Genomic DNA, 19,795 nt, shown 5'->3' with positions numbered 1-19,795 from the left:
TCACTCTTTTCTCAAAAGAGATGTAAACCAAGCCATGAAAAATCATGAGTACTCCAGTACACAGCTGAAAACTGGGAATCTTGGGAGGAGAGAGTAGGTCAAGCCCTGCCCTGATAAAGCCACATCTGCTGCATCCATTACCCATAATTGCCACTTTGCCTATAGCCCTGCTTCACTACTCCTCTACAACTCTCTGCACAGACACCAATCTGACCAAATTTTAAGTATGCTGTATTTTTTTTTTTTTTGGTTTTTGGGCCACACCTGGCATTGCTCAGGGATTACTCCTGGCTGTCTGCTCAGAAATAGCTCCTGGCAGGCATGGGGGACCATATGGGAACCGGGATTCAAACCAACAACCTTTGTCCTGGATTGGCTGCTTGTAAGGCAAATGCCACTGTGCTATCTCTCCGGGCCCCAAGTATGCTGTATTTTGACTGATATTACCAGGGCTTTTTTCGATTGAATGTGGGCACCCTCCCTATACCACTTTCTACTACTTCCAGGAGAACTGGCTTCTGAGAACACACCCCACAAAAGCCTGAGTATTTGTTTGATGCTGTCATCCCATAAGAACACACCAATTTAGATGACAATGTGCAACTGAGGTCACTTAATGTTTAGAAACAAATAAATTAACAGAATGGTCAGGGGCCGGAGAGATAGCACAGTGGTGTTTGCCTTGCAAGCAGCCGATCCAGGACCTAAGGTGATTGGTTCAAATCCCGGCATCCCATGTGGTCCCCCGTGCCTGCCAAGAGCTATTTCTGAGCAGACAGCCAGGAGTAACCCCTGAGCACTGCCGGATGTGGCCCAATAATAATAATAATAATAACAGAATGGTCAGCTAGCAACAAGAGCTTATAAAACCCTCTGCCAATGCCTTAATAAGCTCATTGGAGATACAATACTTTTAACAAATTTGCTTGTCACTATACTTCTTTTTTTTATTTTATTTCTTTTCATTTTTCCCTTTCTATTCTTTTTGGGGGGAGCACACCTGCCAGTGTTCAGGGGTTACTCCTGGCTGTGCTCATGGTAGCTTAAGAGACCATATGGAATTCCATATGGTCAAAAGCAAACATCCTACCCACTGTACTATCACTCTAGCCCCATCTTGCTATTCTTTTTTTTTTTTAAATAACTTTACTCTCACTTATCTGGAAACAAATGTATTTTGGTCAACTATATCAAGTATATGATACATGTTCTTTAACGTAAATAACAAAAGTTTTAATTTAAAAAAGTAAAAGATTCCATTATAAAGATAAAGTATACTTTTCTGTAGATATGAGGCCTGACACTGAATCAAAATTAGCTTTCAAACACTCAAATCAATGTTAGCTGCTATTTCCAAATGTTACATAGCAAATCATAATGGGGAGTGGGGGAAAGACATTCATTGAGAAAATTTTCATAAATGATCTGGAACCCCTCATTCAACACAACCACTCAACACCATTTAACTTAATTTCTTTCTAATTTTTCCCATTATTCTTACAACACTGTCATCAGGATGCATTTCAAAGATGCAACTTTGGCTCTGGTTCTCATTTAACATTTTATTTTGAGTGTTCTCAATAGCCACTCCATAGGTTTACACAGTGGCTCCCTATATGCAAGCTGGGTTCTAGACTCTAGGGGGCAGCAGCTAGCAACATAGGCAAACATCTTGATTCTAGGGCTTCCATTCTATGGTATCACTAACTTATCTTTATCATTATTAATCTTTTTTTTTGGGGGGTCACACCTAGAGACACTCAGGGGTTACTCCTGGCTCTGCACTCAGAAATCACTCCTGACAGGCACAGGGGACTATATGGGATTCGAACTACCATCCCTCCTAGATCGGCCGTGTGAAAGGCTAATGCCCTACCGCTGTGCTATCTCTCCAGCCCCACTAATTTATCTTTAGAACTTACTCTCTTTTCCTCATATCTCATTTCCAGCAGAAGTAAAATATGAAGTAAGGAGTCCCATGAAAGTTTATATATAGATTCAACCATGTAATTAATACCTTGTTTTACCTAAAACAAAGATCATCTCTGATTTCTTTGTATCTATTTATTAACAACTTGGTTTTACCCTCAAACAGGGATTGTCTTATATATAAACCTAGGCAGAATAGGCTTAGGATAGCCTGAGCTATCTGTTCTTAGTCACCCACCTGAGGTGGTCTCTGTACTCAATAAAAACGACCATTCTGGCAGGCAACTCGCTTTTGACATGAGGTAGAAGACTGCCAGAATATCTGTGTTTCAGCCTCAGCCTGGTCTGGATTATTTCGTGCAGTGACTCTGCTTTAAACTCATTCATCTGGAGTTGGATATAGGACAAGTGGATGTTTTCTTTTTGTTTGGTTTGATTTTTGGGTCACATCCGGCAGAGCTCAGGGCTACTCCTGGTTCTAGGCTCAGAAATCACCCCCAGCAGGCTGGGGGACCATATGGGATGCCAGGATTTGAACCACCATCCTTCTGCATGCAAGGCAAATGCCCTACCACTGTGCTATCTCTCCAGCCCAGGGCATGTGGATGATTTTAATTTTTATCTTGAGTATTCTCAATAGTCACTCCATAGGTTTACAGGGCTCCCTATATGCAAAAACTGGGTCTAGGTTCTAGAGGGTAGTAGCTAGCAATATAGGGAAACCTCTTCATTCTAGGGTTTCTATTCTATGGTATCACTAACTTATCTTTAGAACATACTCTCTTTTCCTCACATCTCATTTCCAACAGAAGTACAACATGAAGGAAGGAGTTAAGTAAAACTTTACATATAGATTCACCCATGTAATAGCCACATGGGTTCAGATCCAGAACATTTCCATCATTCCAGAGGATTCATCTACCTTTCAAAAACCACCCTTTCGGGCCCGGAGAGATAGCACAGCGGTGTTTGCCTTGCAAGCAGCAGATCCAGGATCAAAGGTGGTTGGTTCGAATCCCGGTGTCCCATATGGTCCCCCGTGCCTGCCAGGAGCTATTTCTGAGCAGAGAGCCAGGAGTAACCCCTGAGCACCGCCGGGTGTGGCCCAAAAACAACAACAAAAACAAAAAACAACAACAACAACAAAAAAACAAAAAAACCCACCCTCATCCTCCCTCCTCCAAAAAAAAAAAAAAGCCTTCTTGGAGCCGGAGAGATAGCACAGTGGTAAGGTGTTTGCCTTGCATGCAGAAGGACAGTGGTTCGAATCCCGGCATCCTATATGGTTCCCCAAGCTTGCTGGGGCAGATTTCTGAGCACAGAGTCAGGAGTAGCCCTGAGTGCTGCCGGGTGTGACCCAAAAACAAACAAACAACAACAAAAAAAGCCTTTTGGCCTCTAACATATATTAGTTTCACATGTTTAAGAACAGGGTCCATTCTTTTGTTTGTTTTGGGGCCACACCAGTGGTGTTCAGGAGTTATTCCTGGCTCTGCCCTCAGAAATTGCTCCTGATGGTACTCAGGACACCATATGGGGTGCCAAGGATTGAACCTGGGTTGGCTACATGCAAGACAAGCAGCCTAACCACTATACTCTCTCCAGCCCCAGGATCCACCCAGGATCCATTCTTTTGAGGATACTTTTATTCTTTGGTGGTGGTGGTGGTGGTGGTTTGGGAGCAGTATCTAGTGATACTCAGTAGCAACTCCTAGCTTTGTGCTCAAGTAACCATACCAAGAAAGTGCAAAGCATGCATTTAGCTCATGGAGCTAATTTAGCTTCCCTCCGTTTTTATGATCAAAGAATATTCCATTCCATGATATAGGTTGTACATATATTTTGCTTCCAGTACTATACAGTACTACAGTACCATATTTACAGAATGTTTAGGCACCATACTTTACAATACCATTAATAAGGTTTCATACATATGGTATTCCAACACTAAGTCCTCCACCATAATATATCCCCACTCAAATAAATCCCTACTACCTTCTCCACCACCACCCTGTCCTTCACCACTGTAAGTTCAATTCTGTAGGCCAGTTCTCAGATGCCATTGTCTTTGGCCATTTGTTATCACTCTCCTATAGTTCATGTATGAAAGAGATCATTCTGTGTCTGTCCCTCTCCTTCTGACTCACTTCACTAAATGTGCAGCAAATTGCATGTTTTCACTCTTTCTTATAGTCAAGTAGTATTCTTTTGTGTATATTTAAAGTTGAGTTCCCTTATCCAGTTCATCTGCTCTTGGACAAGGTTGTTTCCATAACTAGGCTATTTTGGATAGGGATGCAAAGAACAAAGGAGCACAAATACCTTTTCTTTTCTTTTCTTTTTTTTTTTTTGAGGGGGGCACACCCGGTGATGCTCAGGGGTTACTCCTGGCTATGCGCTCAGAAATTGCTCCTGGCCTCAGGGACCATATGAAATGCCAAGGGATTGAACTGCTGTCCGTGGTAGGTTAGCATGTACAAGGCAAGCACTCTACCACTTACGCCACAGTTCCAGCCCCAGCACAAATATCTTTTTTAAAAAGTTTTTTTTGGGGGGCCGGGCGGTGGCACTAGAGGTAAGGTGCCTGCCTTGCCTGTGCTAGCCTTGGACGGACCACGGTTTGATCCCCCGGCGTCCCATATGGTCCCCCAAGCCAGGAGCAACTTCTGAGCGCATAGCCAGGAGTAACCCCTGAGCGTCACTGGGTGTGGCCCAAAAAGCAAAAAAAAAAAAAAAAAAAAAGAGTTTTTTTGGGACCTAAGATAGATGCTAAGAAGTATAATTCTTGTATCATATGAAGTTCAATTCTTTTTTTTTTAAATACTTATATTGTTAACCAATCAACATTCTCATCAGCAATGGATGGGGTTCATTTATCTCCACATCCATGCCAACACTGAACACCACATCCTTATCCACTATACTATCACTCCAGCCCTGTGAGCACCACATTTTATTTATTTATTTGTTTGTTTGTTTGTTTGTTTTTTGGAGCATACCTGGCGGGGACAGCGCTCAGGGGTTACTCCTGGCTCTGTGCTCAGAAATCACTCATGGCAGGCTCGGGGGACCATCTGAGAGGCCAGATATTGAACCCAGGTCCAACCCCAGGTTGGCCGCGTGCAAGACAAACACCCTACCACTGTGCTATCTCTTCAGCTCCAACACCACATTGTAAAGTTGTCTCCTTAGTCTAGATTCAGAAGATGGACAGAGGGTCCTTGATAAACAGTGACATAAATTGCTTTCCTAAAAAGATTAAAGGGGGGGGCCGGAGAGATAGCATGGAGGTAAGGCGTTTGCCTCTCATGCAGGAGGTCATCGGTTCGAATCCCGGCGTCCCATATATGGTCCTCCCGTGCCTGCCAGGAGCAATTTCTGAGCCTGGAGCCAGGAATAACCCCTGAGCACTGCCGGGTGTGACCCAAAAACCACAAAAAAAAAAAAAAAAAAGATTAAAGGGGGAAAACGATATACTAAAAAGATCAGGGCCCGGAGAGATAGCACAGCGGTGTTTGCCTTGCAAGCAGCCAATCCAGGACCAAAGGTGGCTGGTTCGAATCCCGGTGTCCCATATGGTTCCTCATGCCTGCCAGGAGCTATTTCTGAGCAGACAGCCAGGAGTAACCCCTGAGCAACGCCGGGTGTGGCCCAAAAAAAAAAAAAAAACATAAACTAAACTAAAAATATCCATCTGCAAACTACGGGAAGACAGTCTAGACTCCACACAATTACTTGCCTTCACTAGAATCACCTAGAATGTCACTAGAATTTCAACAAGAATTTTGTTAGATAATAGAAAAATCTATATTGGTCTCTGCCTCTAGTTCCTGGCAAAGAACTCCTAAAACTAGTAATTTCTTAGGGGATAAGAGGGGCTGGAGTGATAGTACAGTGGTGAGCATGCTTGCTTTCCACATCACAGACCTGGGTTCTATTATGGCAACTCATATGGTCTCCTAAGCACTACCAGGATTGATTCCTGAGTGCAGTGCTAGGAACAACCTCTGAGCACTGCTGGGTGTGTCCCCAAAACTAAACCAAACAAATAAAAGAACACTATGAGAATCTCTTGTTCTAATATTTGATCTTTCACTCCCTTTCCTGAGAAAAGGTTCTGATAATTTCCTGAAAGATTGGAATATATTTGTTCTACATAAACAACTCTAGGTGGGCTACTAAAGTTCACAAAAGAGTTGGGTCACTAATCATGGTGTTTAAATAAATATATTATTAAAAAAAAAAGTTGGGTCACCCACTGGACCACACATGATTAGAAGCTTGGAAATGGCAACCCTGACCCCAGCCTTCTCTCGGAACTAAAGAAGACCTAAAATGAAATTAATGATTGATTGTGCCTACTTGAGAAAACCTGGATAAAACTCTCAATAGTATCAGGTTTGGAAATCTTCCAGATGGTAAAATACATCCACATTGGGAGGACGATACAGCTCAGCTCCACATGAAGAGCAGCTGGGGCACTCAGGATCCAACTCAGCCTTGCCCTCTGTAGTTCTTTGTTCTCATTCATCTGTTTCATTTTTCCTGTCCTTCAGTAGACTAGATGCTGTGTGTTAAGTATTTTCCTAAATTCTATGAGCCACTATAGCAAATTAATCAAGCCCAAGGCTTAATCATATTAAAGTGTATGGTGAGCAATGGCATTAAGTACATTCATATTGCTGCACATCAATCTTCAGAACTTTCTTATTCTAAACTGAAACTCTGAAGTAATAATTCCCCACTCCTTCCTTTGGGTCCCTGGCAATCACTGCTCTACTTTCTGTCTATGAATTTGCCAAGTCTAGGTAACACACATAACAGGAAAAACTCATACAATATTTGTCCTTTTGTGTTCAATTTCCTTCTTTAAGGTGCATCCATAGTTAACATGTTTATATCATAGATTAGAATATTTTCTTTTTCTTTTTTTTAGACCACACTTCATGGTGGTCATGGGTTACTCATGGCTTGGTCCTTGGGAATCATTTACGAGGGATCACACATAAGGCTCTTTTTGGCCTTCTTCTTCCTCTTCTTTTTTTTTCTTTTGTTGTTTTTGTTTGTTTGTTTGGTCACAACCAGAGGCACTCAGAGATTACTCCTGGCTCTGCACTCAGAAAGTACTTCTGGCAGGCACGGGGGACCATATGGGATGCCAGAATTCGAACCACAGTCCATCCTGGATCAGCTGCATACCACTGTGCTATCTCTCCAGCTCCCGTTCCCCCTTCATTTTTAAAAATGAAAAAATTATTGGGTGATCATAGATTGTGTTTATAGTCCACATTTTGCTTACCCATTCATCCTTTCATGACTACAGTCTTTTTTGATTTTTGGGCCACACCTGGCAGTGGTCAGGGGTTACTCCTGGCTATCTGCTCAGAAATACTCCTGGCAGGCCCAGGGGACCATATGAGACGCCAGGATTCGAACCAACTACCTTAAGTTCTGGATCGGCTGCTTGCAAGGCAAACACTGCTGTGCTATCTCTCTGACCCCAGTCTTTTTTTTTTTTTCCATTTTGTGCCACACTGCGATCTTGGGGGTCCTTCCAATTCTGTGCTCAGGGGTTGCTCCCTGGTGGGCCATGCATTGCCAGGTATAGACCTGGGGCTTTCTGCATGTGAGGCATGGGTCCATTGGGTCACTTCTCTGCCCCCTCACTAAAGAATTTTAAATACTTTTATTCCCTAAGAAAGATTTATTTCTTTGTCTCCCCCTCTTCCCTTAGTAGTTGTGGATGTTACTGTAGCAATCATCATATAACTTACTGTGGTTCGTACAGGCTTCATCTGGTGCTTGCTGGAGACCACACAGTGGACTGCAGTGCTTCTACACTCGTAGTCATGATAATCATCAGGGTGCTCCTTTAGTTGTGGTATTTGAAAGGTGTCACCTGTTAGTTTAGGCACAAAAGTTTTAGTTGTGGTGCTTGCTGAGGATACAAGGGATCACTGTGGTTTTCACACATACACTCACTAGGACTTGTATGTCTGGCTGTGGTACTGACACATCTTTTTTTTTTAATTGAAGACTCACTACAATTGCACCCCATTATTAAGATACTTACGTACTTACATTTGGCTATGGTGGAACCAGAAAATGCTGGAAGTTTCAGGGATTTCAGATAGTAGGGCTGCCAAGTTTAACAACTGAACTTCTAGGCTGTGCTGGCCACATGTAGGACATCAGAGATATGAACCTATGACAAGGCAAGTGCCTTACCAACTATTGTTCTATGGCTCCAGTCCCATTTAATGTGTCACTTCAATCCTTTCATTTCCCTTCATGTAAGAACAGTTTAGAGTCCCCTTCTCTGAATTCATAGAATCTCTCCTGGCATAAATCTTATTTTTCAGCTATTGTTCCAGTGTGTCCTCACTACTAGAGTAGGAGAGACAGGAATCCTGTTTTGTTCACTACTTTTACATCAGCAGTTAGCACAGCTTCATGCATAGTCACTAAATAGTCCTTGACTTGAATTAGGTACCCAGCATGTTGACAGGCTCTAGCTAAATGGAGAAGAATATGAAGCAAGGTGTGCTAGCTGTCTTTCAGTCTCTTTGTTTAAACAAAGTCAATAAGCATCATACTCTCGAGGCATGGCACTGAGTCAATACAGGACTCATGACCCTAGACAAGCAAAACAAGATCACAGACTGTTGCTTGAGGCATGGAGAAGCTGACCTTCTTGTTGCATGAGATGCAAACTCATGAGGCGAAATCCACAGAACAATGTTGACCACTTGTGCCCATGAGTCAGCATATAGAAAAATCGTGCAAGGTTAAAAAAGATAGTTGAGGGGCCGGGTAGGTGGCGCTGGAGGTAAGGTGTCTGCCTTGCAAGCGCTAGCCAAGGAAGGACCGCGGTTCGATCCCCCGGCGTCCCATATGGTCCCCCCCAAGCCAGGGGCGATTTCTGAGCACATAGCCAGGAGTAACCCTTGAGCGTCAAACGGGTGTGGCCCAAAAACAAAACAAAACAAAAAAAAAAAAGATAGTTGAGCCTTTAGTGATATGAGAGCTGCTGAATCAAAACTTTCCTGAAGTTAGACTTTATATCTTCATTCTTTTCTTTTTTTTTTTTTTTTTTTTGGTTTTTGGGCCACACCCGGTGACACTCAGGGGTTACTCCTGGCTATGCGCTCAGAAGTCGCTCCTGGCTTGGGGGACCATATGGGACGCCGGGGGATCGAACCGCAGTCCGTCTCCTAGGCTAGCGCAGGTAAGGCAGGCACCTTACCTCGAGCGCCACCGCCCGGCCCCTCTTCATTCTTTTCAAGTATTGGAGTCAATCATTCTCTTGTAGTCAGTTTGAACTGGACTTCTGCTCTTGTTTTACTTTTTGTGTGTGTGTGTGGTTTTTGGGTCCCACCCGGCAGTACTCAGGGGAAACTCCTGGCTCCATGCTTAGAAATTGCTCCTGGTATGCACAGGGGACCATATGGGAAGCAGGATTCGAACTGATGACCTTCTGCATGAAAGGCAAACGCCTTACCTCCATGCTATCTCTCCGGCCCCAGGACTTCTGCTCTTGTAATTGAAGCTTCTAGAAGAGGACAGAAGAAACAAAGTGGCCTAACTGAGCTTCAACATCTCAGTTCCTGCTGGAGAACTGAGTGAATCCTCATTTTGAAATGCTCTCAGGACCTTGTTTTCCCAAGCAATAGCTCTCAACACCAAGATTGAGGATAAGAAGCTAGGTCTTAACTACCAAGATTTTCTAGGTACTCAAGGAGATACCTTGTACCCAAAGGCAAAACAATTAAAACTGTATCTAGCATGTGACCTTCATGGCCCTCTGAATCACTTCTCTGTGGCCTGGATCAAAAACTTCAATCTTCAGGTGGCCAGAAAGATAGTATAGTGCATAAGGCATTTACCTTGCATGCATGGTAAGCATGCAAGGTAAACCTTGTCAAGCAGGGTTTGATCCCTAGCGTCCCACACAGATCCCTGAACCCACTGGGAGTGATTCCTGAGCACAAAGCACGAAATGTTTCTTGAACATAACCAGCTATAACCCAAAAAAATAAACTGTAAGTTGTATATATTTTTAAAGGGGGGTGCAGTGGGTAGAGCATTGGCCTTGCACGTGTCAACCTGGGTTAGATCTCCAGCTTCCCTATTGGTCCCCCAAGCACCTTCAGGAGTGATCCTTGAGTGCAGGCCAGAATTATCCTGATTACTACCGGGTATGACCCCAAAACAAAAGAACATTTCTATCGTCGTCGTCGTCGTAGTAGATATTGGAGAATTTTTTTGGAGGGGGGCACACCCAGTGGTGCTCCAGGTTTACTTTTTTTCTGGTTCTAGGCTCAAGGATCACTCCTACAGGGCTCTGGGGACCACATGGGACATCAGGGATCAAACTGGGTCAACTTATGCAAAGCAAGCACCCTACAACTCTAACATCACTCTGGCTCCCCAATATTGGAAATTTAAAGAATCAGTGTATAAGAGTTCATAAGATCTTTATCAAAGAGCTTCTCAGCCTCATTAAGCAAATGGGGCGATCTGGAGTCACAGCTAAGAGACCTGTTCAAGGTTACAAAGCATATTATTGCCAGAGCTGGGACCTCCGTATGGAGGTTCTTTATCGCCAAGATGGGGCTAGGGCTCCCCCAGCTGGGGAAGGAGAGTAGAGACCAGAGATAGAAATTCTACGTTAAGGGCCTAGCCATAGCACAATGATCAGGGCGTTTGCCTTCACGAGGCAAACCCAGGTTTGATCTCTAGCACCCTATATGGTCCCCCAACCCTCTCAGGAACGATTTCGGAGCACAGAGCCAGGAGTAACCCGAGTGCCCCCATCAGGTGTGGCCCAAAACAAAAAATAAATAAATAAATAAATAAATAAATAAATAAATAAATAAAGGAATAAATTCTAGGCTTTCTCTTGCCACTGCCACAGGTCACATGTCCCTGACTCGGATGTCCTGGTTCCAGCCACAGCATGACGAAGGGGGCTGCGCGGCGGCGGCCGCAGCAGAGTTCCAAACCGAGGAAGCCCCCGACCACTCAGAGAAAGGTGGCCCTAACTACAACGCCCAGTATGAGCAGTTGGAGAAGCAGATACTTCGCAATGTCGGTTTTGAAGACAAAGGGGAGGAAGAGGAATCAGCAATGCAAGGTGACGGACATGGCAGTGGGGCCAAAGCAGCGCTGGACCCCAATCCACGTCCCCAGACCCAGCACCAGAAGATGATTCTGCAGGCAAGTGGCAGACCGCCGAGATGACGGTGATAATCTTAAAGTGGAGCATAGCTACAACCGACGTCCAGAGGAACAGCAGATGAAAGAGGAAAAGCAAGTATTCCATTAAGAAGGATGACAAATACAGCGAGGCCATGTCCATGGCTGGGGTTCAGCAGATGAAAGAGGAAGGCAAATATTCTAAGAATGATGACGACAATACAACAGGGCCATGACAGGGGTTCAGCAGCAGAAAACCCAAACCCAGGAAAGCACCCCAAACAGGCAGCGCTTCACTCTAGAACAGCTGAAAGAACTGGAAAGTATCTTTGAACAAACTCCGTATCCCTGCTTGGTCATGCACAATGACCTTGCAAGAATTATGAATGTGACTGACGGAAGAACTGAGATCTGGTTTAGGCACCGCTGTTCCAAGCTGAGAAGACTGAGAATCATGCCTTACTCCAGGAGCCAGAGCAATCGCGTCATCGGCAATTTGGGGAGAAACTGAGGAGTCTCAGTCACCAGACCAAACACAGATGAGGCCCAGTCAAGGTCCCAGGCCCAATCAAGTGCCCGTGGCCCCAATGCCCAAGTCAAGGGCCCAGACCCAATGAAGTCCCCATGGTCCGGATGCCCAATCAAGGGCCCGTGGTCCCAATGCCCAATCAAGTGCCTGTGGTCCCAGTGCTCAGTGCAGTGCCCATGCTGATTCTGATGCCCAGTCAAGTGCCCGTAGTAGTGCCACATTCCATTCTGCCTCTGATGATGCCTTTAGTGCCCGTGCTTTCTCCTGCCTACCCACCAGGCCTCCCATCTCCCTACCCAGTGCTGCCTGTTGCTGTACCTACTGTCTTCCCAGGGTTCGTTCCTGTCATGCAGCTTGTGCTCCCTAACATACTTGTTTATCCCCAGCCTATGCAACCCTGTTGCCTTCCCCCCCCCCCTTGTCCCCACTTGGTTTGTCACTGTCAGTGGACCTTTTCCCCTGCTTTACTAAATAATAAAGAGGCTGTACTTGAGAAAAAAAGAAAGAAATTCTATTGTAACAAAGTTAGAATTGCCTCCTACCCCCTAATAATCACTAGTTGGTTTGGTCAGTCATCCCTAAAACTGGGTAAAGAGTGTGGACAAGACAGCTCAGTGTCAAGAACATGCTTTACATGTACTAAGTCAGGAGTGATCCCAGTTCATCACAGCCACAAAAGCGGAAGGACAGGAAAGGAAAGGGGATCTGACCTATATTTGGTTACCTGGAATATAATCCAAGGAAAACCCAATATAAGTGATTATTCTCCTTTATCATTATTCACAGTAATTAGTTGATTCCTTATAAAACTTCTTAGATGGTCCACAAAGAAAGTAGATAGGTAAGATGCTTGGCATGCATGAGAATTCCAGAGTTGAATCCCAGACATAACATACAGTACCCTGAGCTCCACAAAGAGTGATCCCACAGCACAGAGCTAGATGCTAGGTGTGGTCCTAAAACCAAAATATAATCTAAAAAATGATCTATTTTAGGGGCTTGAGTGATAATGCAGCATAGGACGTTTGCCTTGCATGTGGCTGATCCAGGACAGACCTGGGTCAATCCCCAGTGTCCCAAGCCAGGAGTAATTTCTGAGTACACAGCCAGGAGTAACCCCTGAGCATCACCGGGTGTGGCCCCAAAATAAAAAAATTTTTAAAAATCACTCCTGGCTGGCTTGAGGGACCATATGGGGTGCCGGAGATCGAACCCAGGTCTGTCCAGCCCTGAAAGCAAATTATTAAGGAAAAAAAGAATAGAAAGTCAAAAGAAAAGAAAAAAAGTACAGTGAAAAAAAATTGCTAAAATCATTGTATCACCAATAAAATTATTGTCATTGGCAGAGGGTTTAGTGCGCTTTTGTTGCAATTATTTCATTTTTCTGAATATTAAGTGACTTCAGCTACATATTGCCATCTAAATTGGTGTGTTCTTATGGGGATGACAGATATAAACAAATGAAGTTGTCACATGGTTTCATTTGTGGCCACATGGTATGGCACTAATACTGATACTGCTTTTGTGAGGGTGTCTCCAACTGCCAGGTCTCCCCAAAACATGAGAAGGTAGGGGTTTTCTACACTCAACCTAAAAACGTCCTGGTGAGGGGTTGGAGTGATAGCACAGTGGATAGGGCATTTGCCTTGCATGCTGCTGACCCAGGTTTGATCGCCATCATCCCATATGCTCCCCTGAGCCTACCAGGACTGATTTCAAAGCACAGAGCCAGGAGTAATTCCTGAGCACCCCAGGTGTGGCCCCAAAACAAAAGTCCTGGTGATATCAGCCAAAATAACAGCATACCTGGAGTTTGATCAGATTGGTGTCTCTGCAGACAATTGTAGAGTGGTGAAACAGGGCCATAGGTGATGTGGCGATTATGGGTGATGGATAGGGCAGGTGTGGCTTCGGTAGGGTGTGGGGGTTGGCTTGCCCTCTCCTCCTCCCGATTGTCAGCTTTTAGCTGCTCTGCCAATGTACCCAGGATTTTCCATGTCCTGGTTTATATCTCTTTTGAGAACAGAGTGAGTTTATGGAGCTTACCCCATGCAGATATGACGACTGTGTTTCCCAATCATTCTTGATTGCCTCCTGATTTCAAGGTTTAAGATGACCCAAACTTATTTTTTTCTATTTTCCTAATCCAGATCTAGAATAGTCACTTATCAAAGGTTCTTTGAATTTCTTTTTGTAAAAAAAGAAAAATTTAATAATAAAATAGTATTTAGAGACCACATTTATACATTAAGGATGCTCTTGTTATTGAATTAATTATGGTTTCTAGGCCCTTTTATCAACAGAAAATATAAGGCCTACAAGATAGTGGCTGAGTGCATTCTTTGCATGCTGGAGGCCAATATTCAAACCCTATGCAAGCACAGCATGACCCCCAAAATGACCACCAGGAATGACAATCAAATTGGGAATAGGCTCTGTGCACCATCAGTGATTGCCCCCTCCCCAAGGGAAACAAAAAAGACATCATAGGGGGAAAAAAGATACTTCATATTACTACTAGGTCTAAGATGATCCTGAACTTCTTTAATACTTGTAACTTGTTTTGTTTTTTGTTTGGGAGCCACACCTGACTGTGCTCAGGGCTTATTCCTGGCTCTGCACTCAGTTCATGCCTATCAGGCTCAGGAAACATTAGGTGTTCAGGATTGATTCTGGCTTGGTTACCTGCAAGGCCTTACCCAAGTGCCTTACTATCTCTCTAGCTCGTCATAACTTTTTTCTCAAGTATGGAAAATCTTCATTTCTTATGCCATTAATATACTTATTTGCTTTATCTTAAGCTGATACTTAATCAGTTTCCAAAAAAGCAGTATCAATATTACTACTAACAAGTCTAATCAATGCAATTTAATATTTGCATGCAATTCTAGCTTTTTATGGTTGATCAGGGAAATGCAGTCATAATACTTACAAAGAAACTTGAAATTATTTTCTCTGTGTAGGTAGTGTGCCAATCTGTTATACAGATGGCTCATTTGTTTTACATTTTATGAGTGGTTTGTTCTTTTCATTAGTTTTATAAATATGAAACAAAACATAAGGTTCCAAAGCAGTATATAGGCTTCATGCATAAAAATCTCATCCCTGGGGCCGGGAAGGTGGCGCTAGAGTTAAGGTGTCTGCCTTGCAAGCGCTAGCGTAGGACGGACCGCGATTCGATCCCCCGGCGTCCCATATGGTCCCCCGAGCCAGGGCGATTTCTGAGCGCATAGCCAGGAGTAACCCCTGAGCGTCAAACGGGTGTGGCCCAAAAACCAAAAAAAAAAAAAAAAAAAAAAAAAAAATCTCATCCCTGGGACGGAGAGATAGAAGGAGGTAGTGAGTTTGCCTTGCATGCAGAGGGATGGTGGTTCGAATCCCAGCATCCCATATGGTCCCCCGAGCCTGCCAGGAGCGAGCATATATGTCTGAGCATAGAGCTGCTGCAGACATGTTAGCGTCCCTAAGCAAAAAAATCCTTAGTGGGTTAGATAAATTCCCACTAGAAATAGGCGGGAAACATGAAGCGTACAAATATGAAATATGAAATAATGAAATAAATGAGACCACAAAAAGTGCATTATATGAGGATCCATGTCCAAGGGACAAGAGACAAATTTATTTTTCAGCTGATGACATTTTAAGCACGGGCTCTGGTCTGCAGGGTGTTGTCAGGGAAAACAAAGAGTAGGAGAAGCAGCACAATGGGGACCAGGCCTAGAATCTACATATCAAAATGACTATCCTATAGGTGAGGAAGAGCCCTGCTGGAGGTTGGTGGTGGAAGTGTTTTTGGGTAAGCAGAAAACAGGTTTAACAAGAAACCAGGAGGAGAGAAACAGAAATATTTATTATGTTTATATAGTTACCGGAAAATAGATTTTTGGGGGGACAGAAATAATTGTTTACCATCATAGAGCTAGACTCAGAAAAACAAATTGCTGATGCCAGGTTATACTAGAAATATGATTCACAAATAGACTAGCCAGAGGGGAGCTTTTGGTGGGCTTTGGTACTGAAATTCCTTTGTGAGTGAAGAGAAGCTAAAGCCGAATTTCTGTACAAGGAACAAAATTCAAATAAAGAGAAAATGTAATGTCATAGAATTATAGCCAATAATTCACGTAAAGGGTCAATAATTGACTTCTCTGAACGGGCCTTTTGACAAATAATTCTTGGGAGGAAAAATTAGACACTGCACCAGGAAGGCAAAAGCCACGTCTGGTGCATGCCCCCCTATGTGTGTGGAAATATAGAGCCAGGAGTAACTCGAGCACTGCCGAGTGTGACCCAAAAAAACAAAACAAAACAAAAAAATCTCATCCCTGTCCTCTCCATCCCATGTAAGAAACATTTTTTCTCTTTCTTTTTGGGCCATAACAAGCAGTGCTCAGACTTACTCTGGCTTTGCACTCAGGAATCATTCCTCATGAGCTTGGGGACCATATAGGATAGCAGAGATAAAAGCCAAGTTGGTCACATGCAAGGCAAGTGCCCTACCCGTCATGCTATCATTGCAGCCAAGAAACATTTGTCAAAACTTGGAATTTATTCTTCCACTATTTATTTTTAAACATAAGTAATCAACGCATATTAGTCTTCCCAGTACTTTGCACAGAAGATAACACATTATAAACACCAGTAGTATTTTGCTTATCTCACTTAAATTATATTAAGTCATCTTATGTTTACTAGTATAAAAAATGTTGTGTGGGAGGCCGGAGAGATAGTATGGAGGTAGGGCATTTGCCTTGCATGCAGAAGGACGGTGGTTCGAATCCTGGCATCCCATATGGCTCCCAAGCCTGCCAGGAGCGATTTCTGAGCATAGAGCCAGGGGCAACCCCTGAGCGCTGCCAGGTGTGAACCTAAAATAAAACAAAACAAAACAAAAAAAGTTGCATGGGGCCAGAGCGAAAGCACAGCAGGTAAGGTATTTGCCTGCATGCAAACGACCTGGGTTCAATCCCCACATCCCATATGGTCTCACAGACTACCAGGGGAAATTTCTGAGTGCAGAGCCTTAAGTAACTCCTGAACACCGCCGGGTGTGGCCCCACTTTAAATAAACAAAAAGTTGCATGTAGCTGCTACTAGCTGCATACCACTACCCTTTATATGTATATAATTTACTCATACAGTTCTTTATTAATATTTGGAACTTCCCCTCTTACGATAAATTACTTTCATAGGGGCCAGGGGGGCAAAAAGTACAGCTGTAAGTTGCTTGCCTTGCAGGCAGCCAAACCCAGTTCAATCCTGGCACCACATATGATCAATCACTCAAACCCAACCAGGTGTGATCCCTTAGTCAGGAGGGGACCAGAGAGATAGCACAGCGGTAGGGCGTTTGCCTTGCACGCAACCAACCCAGCATGTATGGTGGTTCAAATCTCGGCATCCCATATGGTCCTCTCTGCCTGCCAAGGGCTATTGCTGAGTGCAAAGCCAGGAGCAGCCCCTGAGCACCACCAGGTGTGACCCCCTCCCAAAAATAGTCAGGACTTAAGCCCTGGGCGCTGCTGTATGTGACCCAAAAGCTTAATAAATGAGCCTGTGATAAGGTGTCTGCCTTGCGTGTGCTAACCTAGGTTTGATCCTCTGGTGTCCCATATGGTCCCCCAAGCCAGGGGCGATTCTGAGCGCATAGCCAGGAGCAACCCAAGCATCACCGGGTGTGGCCCAAAAAACAAAAACAAAACAATAAAAGCTTAATAAGTAACCTGGGCATACACCTTTTGCTCTTTCACCAATTCATCATTTAGACAGATTTTAGAGAATTGGGATCTGATTATGAATACTAAGAAAAAGAAAATGTGTAGGTGATCAGTGGCTTAGAGCCTAGTTTCTTAAGCTGCAGATAACATATGGGGCCAAGAAACTTGAACATGGGGCTCAAGAAAAATGGCCACATGGGGCCGGAGAGGTGGAACTAGAGATAAGGCGTCTGCCTTGCGTGTATTAGCCTAGGACGGACCCCAGTTCAATCCCTCAGCATCCTATATGGTCCCCTCAAGCCAGGAGCGATTTCTGAGCGCATAGCCAGGAGTAACCCCTGAGCATCAAACAAGTGTGGCCCAAAAAACAAAAAAAAGAAAAGAAAAGAAAATGGCAACAGGGCTGAAGCAATATAGCACAGCAGGTATATAGCCTTGTACACATGGCCAACCTGGGCTTAATCTCTGACATCCCACATGGTCCTTGCGCCTGCCAAGGACCAACTCCTAAAAGCAACCGGGTGTGTCCCCCCCCCCAAAAAAAAAAAAAAAAAAAGGCGACAATAATAGGTTTCTGAATGTACAGCAACCAAAATTTAAAATCAAACCTGTAACAATTCTATGGTATTTCTGGCAGCATTCTCTCTGCTGTATACCTCAAGCTAAAACAAATGCTTCTCAAAAAATGGGGCACCCCCCTGGGCTCCATAAAGGGGGGCACGTTTGACCTCGGCAAACACTGTCATAACAAGCTAAGCCCCATGTTTATGTCTCTGTATGTCTCTGGAGCTGAGAGTTGCTGTGTCCTGCTTCAAACCTCGCTTCGAAAAGCTATGCATTGCAAAACGTGCTCATTGTAGCCATTAATCCAGACATCACCTCTGATTAAAAAATCAGCTCAGGGCCCGGAGAGATAGCACAGCGGTGTTTGCCTTGCAAGCAGCCGATCCAGGACCTAAGGTGGTTGGTTCGAATCCTGGTGTCCAATATGGTCTCCCATGCCTGCCAGGAGCTATTTCTGAGCAGAGAGCCAGGAGTAACCCCTAAGCACTGCCGGGTGTGGCCCAAAAAACAAAAAAAAATTTTTTTTGTTTTGCAGGTTAAAGTTTTTTTTTTTTTTGGTTTTTGGGCCACACCCAGTAACGCTCAGGGGTTACTCCTGGCTATGTGCTCAGAAGTTGCTCCTGGCTTGGGGGACCATATGGGACACCGGGGGATCGAACTGCAGTCCGTCCAAGGTTAGCGCAGGCAAGGCAGGCACCTTACCTTTAGCGCCACCGCCCGGCCCCAGGTTAAAGTTTTTAAATAAAGACACTATTTACAGTCCTGCAGGGGGTGCAAAAAATGTTTTCTTCCTGGGGGGCATGACAGAAAATAATTGAGAAGCACTGAGCTAATATGAACTGTAAGTGAAGCCCTAGTTTTGATAGCACAGGGGTAGGGCGTTTGCCTTGCACATGGCTGACCCAGGATGGACAACGTTTGATCCCTGGCATCCCATATGGTCCCCAGAGCCAGGAGCAATTTCTGAGCATAGTGCCAGGAGTAACTCCAGGGTGCCGCCAGGTGTGGCCCAAAAACCAAAAAAAAAAAAAAAAAAAAGCCCTAGTTTAGAACATATCTTCTCCAGAGTTCAATCCTGGCTGCCACTACATCTGCCGAGTACACATTTCTGTTTTTCCTAGCAGCTCTACCATCTGAGACCCACAGGCAGGAGTGTATAAACATAACTAAAGGGTGTAGACTTTGGAGAATTACATGATTAAAAATGTGTCAGCTGAGGGTCAGAGTGACAGCACAATGGTTGGTAGTGCATTTGCTTTGCATGCAACCCGCCCAGGTTTGATCCCTGGCATTCTATATAGGTCCCAAGCCTACCAGAAGTACTTTCTGAGTAGAGCCGGGAGTAACCCCTGATGGCCACTGGGTGTGGCCCCAAAATAAAAACAAAGCAAAAGGTGTTAGCAAGGCCAGGGAGATAGCTCAAAGGGCTTAAGTGCATGCTTTGACTGCAGAAGGTTAGATAACGGGCACTCCAAGATCTCCTGAGATTAGTTTCTATCTCTGGTCAACATACAAGCACCATAGAAAGCCCTGAAAAACATTCCAAGCAGAATTTGGACAGTACAACCCAAGATGAACTTTAAAAGCAGAATGCAGACAAGAACCAGAATTCGGCAGTTGAGCCAGCCCATCACCACAACTACAGTGAAGGAAAAGGAGGAATATATATTAACCTGGTTATGTATTGCCACATTTCCTTGGTTAGTTTATTGGTTACATTGCTTTTTTTTTTTTTTAAACACCTTGGCTACAACCATGGTCGCAGTTGGGTTTCAGTCATAGAAGAGGACACCCCTATCACCAGTGCAACATTCCCACCACCAATGTCCCAAATATCCCTCCTCCCCATCGTGCCCCT

This window comes from Suncus etruscus, chromosome 6, assembly GCF_024139225.1.
Source record: "Suncus etruscus isolate mSunEtr1 chromosome 6, mSunEtr1.pri.cur, whole genome shotgun sequence".
Classification (NCBI taxonomy): domain Eukaryota; kingdom Metazoa; phylum Chordata; class Mammalia; order Eulipotyphla; family Soricidae; genus Suncus; species Suncus etruscus.
Note: the sequence above shows the minus strand (reverse complement) of the source record.